The sequence below is a fragment of the Wyeomyia smithii genome, chromosome 1, assembly GCF_029784165.1.
Source record: "Wyeomyia smithii strain HCP4-BCI-WySm-NY-G18 chromosome 1, ASM2978416v1, whole genome shotgun sequence".
Classification (NCBI taxonomy): Eukaryota; Metazoa; Arthropoda; class Insecta; order Diptera; family Culicidae; genus Wyeomyia; species Wyeomyia smithii.
In genome coordinates, this window is record NC_073694.1 from 119,132,768 (window position 1) to 119,140,115 (window position 7,348).

General features: G+C 37.7%; 1 long non-coding RNA gene across 1 annotated transcript; it reads right to left on the reverse strand.

Annotated features, from left to right (window-relative positions):
* Positions 1–2,581: 2,581 nt before the first annotated feature.
* Positions 2,582–4,187, reverse strand: LOC129719907 (uncharacterized). Its single transcript, XR_008727229.1, has 3 exons — positions 3,620–4,187; positions 3,473–3,563; positions 2,582–3,407 (listed from the first exon to the last, which is right to left on the reverse strand). It is a non-coding gene; the product is annotated as an uncharacterized LOC129719907 (long non-coding RNA).
* Between the last annotated feature and the right edge of the window lie 3,161 nt (positions 4,188–7,348).

Below are 7,348 nucleotides of genomic sequence, written 5' to 3' on the forward strand. Positions count from 1 at the left end.
GTGTTTTATTTCCATGTACATATTCATGTCATAGGCATATATCAATACTTTGAGACGATTCAACACAAGAGTAACGTTATTAACGAATAAAATAAAGAGCAAAGGGCCTAAATGGGAGCCTTGTGGAACTTCAGATGTCACTTTTACTGGTACAGAAAGGTGTTCCTTAAACCTAACCGTTTGTATCCTATTCGTCAAATATGATTCAATCCATCTAAGTAGGCCTGACTCAAATCCCAGTTTTTTTTAATTTGAACATAAGCATAGAAATATCTACTCTGTCAAAAGCTTTACTAAAATCCGTGTATAGAGTTTCCACGAAGTTGCCTCTGTCCATAGACGCAAGAGAGAAATCAACAAATTCAAGTAAGTTGGTAGCCGTAGACCTTCCTTTGTAAAAACCATGTTGGTTACACGTTATGCGATCCTTTACCTGATTGAATGTTTTTTGGTTTACGATAGCTTCGAAAAGTTTGGGAATACATGATATTATTGCAATGCCACGATAATTTTTATGTCAGATCTCTTACCTGATTTGAAAATCGGTATAAGAAAAGATTTTTTCCAGACTGATGGAAATTGTCCGGATAAATTGAAAAGCCAAAACAAGGGTTTTACGAAGGCAGGAGCAAGATTTTTCAAAAGTGAGGGTGGAATTCCATCAGGACCTGGACCTTTTGAAGCGTCCAGTTCTTTTAGTGTTGCGAGGATTTCTGGAATAGTTATTTGCTTAATAGATACGTTATTTATTTGTTCATGCAAGTGCGAGAAATACTCAAAGTCCCTGACTTCGTCGCTATTTTTATAAACGGTTCGTGTGTTGTAGTTCTCATACGCAATAGATATTTTAGTATTCAGTTCATCACATATCACAAATATTTGTCCAAATTTCCTTGGTCTTTAAGTTTTTGTAAGTTTTATGAGCTTTTTGTTTCCTATTCTTTAAATTTTTGATTTCTCTGGTGAACCAAATGGGATCTTTTGAGCTAGCCGTTTTCTGTTTTAATTTTGGTACAGTTGAGTCTTAAACACCATACAGTGATGATAAAAAATTATCAACCGCTTCGTTCATATCTATTTCATTTTTTAGAAGTGACTGCCAGTGGATGTCAGTTAATTTACGATTGATTAGTTCAAAATTTGCTTTAGTGAAGTCTTATTTATACTCAGGCTCATGATCAGAGGGTCGTGATCTCTCGGTATCAATCATTAGCGAGTACTCAATTGCAGTATGAAACTTTTCATTTTTCCATAGGAGATATTCTGCTTTGTCAACACTAAAATCTTCCGTGCAAATGGTGAATAAAAAGTCTAAAAAACAGTTTTGCTCATTCCGGACTGAGTTAACCTGATTTAATCCATGGTGACTAAATCCGTCAAAAATAAATTGCAGAGTTTCGTTTTCTCCTACTTCAGGAAGTAAAAGCGATTCGTTATCATAATTTACAATTAAGTCAGCATCATTTTGATTGAAATCTCCATATATATGAATTTTTGAGTTAGTGTTGGACTCATCATTCACTAGTTCTACCGTCCTTAAAAATTTTTCATATGATCGCTTTTTGGCAAAGTGGGGTGGAAAGTAAACAGATACAAAAATATGGATTTCACCCTTCAACAGAACTTTAACCCAGACATCTTCAAATTCGGCATGTTTCTGGGTTATGATCTGCTCAGAATCATGCTGAACCCCAACTGCCACAAGCACTCCTCCACCTGATTTCTTATCAGATAGTGATAAATCACGATCGCTTCTGAACACATTAAAGGAACTGTTGAAAACTTCTTCACTTTTAATATCTTCGTTCCAGTTCGTTTCCGTTGCTAAGATGATTGAGTATGAACATCCACTTGTTCTGTTATTAATTTGATTAATTTTGAGTGCACTGCGCATCCTGTTGAAATTTTGAGCATAAATCAAAACTTCAATGACTACTGGCGTTTTTTTTTCTTTCTCTGAGCGTCACTGATTTTGAAAACACGAATGCTTAAAATAACATCCATCACACGGGAAACTTGTTGATTTAAAATTATTGTTATTGTTATAGTTGTGGCTGCCAGCCAAATGGTGAGGACACGATACAGCTGAAAAGGTCGCGGGAGTCGTTAAGTTGAGCAGGTGCGTTGAAACGGTAGGCATGAAAGATGATTGTGACTCATTATTCGCTGGGTACGGATTAAGAACTTCGCCTCGCTGAAAAGAGATATGCTGGAGATTAGATGGGGCTCGAGAAAATTTATCCTTCGCTGCAGCAAGAAGCACACGGTCTGGTGGTAGTTGGTTGTAGTAGCTGTTGTTAAGATTTCTGTTAAGGTTGAGGTAACGATTCGGGATTTGATTGTTGTTATTATTGGTACTGTTATTGTTGTTGTTGGAGTTATTATTGCTGCGGTTGTTGTAGATGTTATTGTTGCGATTGTAATTGTCATTGTTGTTCAGGTGGTTGTTATGTAGCGGCGGCTGGGGCACTGGCTTTTTCCCTTGGATGTGACATTGCACTCGGCGTTTCACTAACAGCTTTTCCCCGATGTACTGAATGTTTATTCACACATAAACTTACACTACTTATAACTACACTCAACCTTTACACCTTCTTTTTTTTTCGGTGGGACTCCGTGGTTTCTCCTCACCGGCTTAGAAAAACTGACTCAACTCTCATTCAAATATTTCACTCTGGCCGCAGAACAGACCAGATAGCTCATCAACCGCGGTCCAACTTTTTCTTATATTTTGTAAACCTAAACATAAACTTTAAACAAAACATTGCTACCGTTGCGCATAAACCTAAACATTAACTTGACACAAACCTTGCTGCTCTGCTGCGCATGACTTAGGTCAATACCTGTTTACCTAACGTGCTGTTCTTGAAATTCTTGCAACTGTGTTGCTTGTCGCAGCTTATGTAAGTAAAAGGTTAGGTCATTGTAAAAAAGCTCTTTCTTTGGCTTTAATAAACAATTGCTGAACCGAGTTTTTCTAGCTGACCAACCTACTGAGTTGTTTTTTGTTTCTTTTTTATTTATAATTTCTCTTCTACGTAACACTACAGGAATCGAAACGATACATATCCCCATAATTATTGAGCTTGATAATGATAGTTATCAAGATGATAGCGCGGGAAGTTCTAGTGGGGTATATGGTGGTACTTAAAATTTCCTATATTACACTTTAAATTTTCTACATTCCCTAGCCTTACGATGATCCTCAAGCGTACGCCATTCCGCGTCTTCGTTCCGGGCTTTCCCATCTCTTGCCGCCGGGCTCTCCACCGCCTTCCTGTATTCTGACGTACCATTTGATCGATGTTCAATATCGGGTGTGGGTGGTTTAGGTGCTTCGTGCCTATATATCGGGTTTTCGTTGTATCCTGGTTTTCACGGTTTATTATAGTGACGGTGACCGGTTGCTACGTGATATGATTAAAATATCGGGCATTACTTATAATTCCCATGTATCATCATTTATACATACCATATCCATTCGTGTTTTTTTTAAGGCTTTCGCAGCGCTCGAAATTGTTGTGTCTCTTGCCCCTTTTTTGTTTCCTGGTTGTAGCTGGGTTCTGTAATTAGTCTCATAAAAAGGTTATATATTTGTAAATACATAATGTACCCCTACCATCTGATTTTGTTGATACTTTTCTTGTTACCAATTGCTATTTTATCTGATTTATCTTCCTTAGGAGCTCCTCGCGGCTCTTTGTTTATTACTTGTGCTTCTGTTATGTCTTGTAGTGGGAGTATTTCCAACTTATTTGCTTCCTTTATTTCTGTAATTTCTGCTGCGTGGATATTTTTCGTAAATTCGTCCTGCCGTGGTTCCGGCGTCAGTCTGATTTCCCCAGACCCTCTAATAATCATATGAGACCGATTCATTCCATGAAAAATGACAATCTCCATTTCGTCCGGGGTCACGTTTTCCCATACGTTAGGTTCCTCACTAGCAAACCAGACATCATGATTTATTTTCAAAATTCTTATGCTACAACCTTCCGTAGAGTTTCTGAAGTAAAGATTAAGTAAACACTTGTTTTCTGAAGATAGTTTTACTTCGACTGCACTTAAATTGCATTTTTTTTTGCAAAACTTAGACACTCTTCGTACTGTGCACTTGATATTACAAAGCCCCAGTCCTTTTCAACTTCCTTGATTAATATATCATCATCCATATTAATTGCTATCACATATGTTCCATTCACTTGTGGGACAAACACCCCCCTGAAAGCCACGATTTTGTTTAGACACTAAAGGAATATTCAACTTTAACATTAAAATTTGATTATTTAAAGGCTCATTAGATATTTCAATGATTGAGAGGAGTCCAGAAAGGATATCGTTCTTACCATCTCCCGGAAACGCCAACCCATTCGGCAGTTTATCTTCGGCTTCATGCAACAGCGATACTAGCTCCGATATTTCAACTAATTGCATCATTTCGAAAACCCCTTTTGTGTTCCCCAGTAGAATTTGAATAATATATGTTTTAAGTTTTAGTAAATCGGGCAATGTATGCAGTTTGCGAGGATGCGAAAATGAACGGGAATAGAAGGTGTGACTTTTAGGCTTAGAAAAAATTTTCCCTCGTCCAGACGGGACTCGAACCCGCATTGTCTCCGGCAAGGTGTTTTGGCCAATTAAACTACTGGGAAAGGTATAAATAGTTCTAAACCAAAGTCGAATCACCCTCTACTATTGTGTTCCCGTATCTCAGCACGCCAACGATGAACTGCACACACTGCCCGGTGGGAGTTTATTTTTTATAACTGAGAGAGTGATCTCTTCACGCACACAGTGTATAATGACTTATTATATCTACAGCGGCGCAAGCGATGAGACACCTCAGTCGGTGGCTAGACTCCGAACGCGTATCACGGAAGAGCTCCGTTGGCTAGATTTACTTTACGAACTAATTTCATTTTTGTCATATGACTTACATTTTAAGTTTTAGTAAAGCGGGCAATGTATGCAGTTTGCGAGGATGCCTCCTCGCAAACTGCATACATTGCCCGCTTTACTAAAACTAAAAATGTAAGTCATATGACAGAAATGAAATTTGTTCGTAAAATAATATGTTGTTGACCTTTCAAATTATTTATTAGAGTTTGAAGTTGAAATCCAATTTCCACCAATCCTGATTCCAAGTATAATATATTCTGAATAGTACTAGTGAAATTCAAGTCATCCTGTATCATTTTTTTAATCGTGTTGAAACTGTTCATGATTTTTTTAATTTTATCATCAACGTGATACATCGAACTATCAACAAATTTGTACATGGCATCTAGTGTCCCAGTTTGATGAGTAATTGACGTTCTTAGAGATTCTTCATTTTTCCTCAGCCTGTCTATGTTTGTGTCTTTTACGTTTACTCAGCGCTGACCACAACTCGCTAGTAATTTGATTGCACCTGGTTTTTGGAATTCTTTGTGTTAGCAACTCACAGATGAAATTGAAATTTTGCGCTGTTTTTTCCAAAGCCATAATACCATTTTCTAATTCATTTATAGGGACTCTTACCTCCAACGTATAGGTTCCCATTCTCAATAGTGGGTCATTTAACTGCTCCATGACCAATCCCCCATGAACTGGTACTAGTGTTACCAGCAGAACGACCCTGTAATCCAAAGAGAAGCACGTCTTTTAATGTATTGTCTATGTATTGCACGCGGTCATAATCTTGTCTTGGATTAAATTCTTTACTCACGTCTTTACCCTACTGTACCAATTGACCTATAAAAATCTAAACCCACTCACACAAATCCACGCCTCAAACACTCTGGGTAGTGATCCCTCATTATTAACCTTCATTCCGGGTTGTGATCCCTTGACCACCCATTCTCAAACATTCACACGCGCTTCTATCTAAAATTAACTCCATTTACTCAGTGCGTCTTGAACTGTCCTACAGATCAGACGTTTTTTCGGTTGCTTGTGGACTGGTCTTTGACTGCCTATAGCTTCAAAGTTTGTGTTTTGTCAGTGTGTCTTTTAAAGACTACCTGAAAGTTATTTCCCATCAGTCTTTCTCAAGACTACCTACTTTTGAATTTAACATTTGTTTTAACTTTTTTCGTATCACCTGAAATGGCTGGACGGAAAAAGAAACCTCGCATCGCTGCGGGGAGGAAAAGAGAGGCATCTCTTTCTGACACTTCGAGTGTCTGTAGTGACAATCCTTTCGATATTTTGCCTGAGCAAGAAGCTGGTGAAATGGAAGTTACCAATAATGAAACTATACAAAATATAAAATCTTTAAAAAAGGAAAAAGTTCCACCTATTGTGGTAACTATTTCTTCTGAATTTAATATATTCAAAAAGGAACTTTCAACGTTTGTTTCTGACGTTAAAGTTACCTATCAAATTGGCCGTAGAGGTGAATGCCGCTTATTAGCCGACTCAGTAAAGGGTCGTGATCGTCTTGTTCAGTATTTAACTGACAAGATGTACAAATTTTTTACATATGACACCAAGAACGCCAAGCCGTTCAAGGTCGTATTGAAAGGTCTCACCAACGATCAAACCGTTGATGAGATCAAACTTACTTTAACAGAATTACTTGGCATAGCCCCTACCCAAGTAATTCTAATGAAACAAAAATCACGAGGCGAAAACAGTCAGAGAACTGGAATTTCCCTTGTTAATTATTTAATTCATTTTAACCGCAATGAGGTTAACAACTTAAAATTTTTTGAAAAAGCACATGCTTTGTATAATGTGCGTGTAAAGTGGGAAATTTATAGGAAGTATGGCGGAGGTGAAAAGCATATCACCCAATGCCGTACTTGCCAACGTTATGGCCATGGTTCCATATTCTGTAACATGGACCAAAAATGTCTTAATTGTGGAGACTCTTCTCACAAAAAGGACACATGTCCTGTGAAAGAGAGTAAAAATTTTCGCTGTGCGAATTGTAACGGCAACCATATGTCAAATTTTTATCAATGCCCAGTCCGTTTAGCAATTGTTAAGGCAAGGCAAGGTAAACAAAATTCAATTTGTCAATCAAAACCAACTTCAAAACAAAATTCTCCAAGCGTACCAGTGACGCATAGTTTACCTACTCCTTTGCATACCCGTTTAACTTATGCACAGGTTACAGGTAGTTCGAACATTATACCGCCTAGTGTTGGTAGTTCGAAAATGACCGTTAATATGGGTAAGCAAAACACGCTAGAAAATAATTGTACACCTATTACTCCAGCTAATATTGCTGCCGAAAATATTTTTTCTAATGTCAACTGCCTGGGGCCTATTACGGCAGGTAAACTTTCTTTTTTGCAACAGGCAATGTTCGATCTTATGAACGCCATGTTGCAGGCAAAATCAATGTTTGAAGTCATTCAAATAG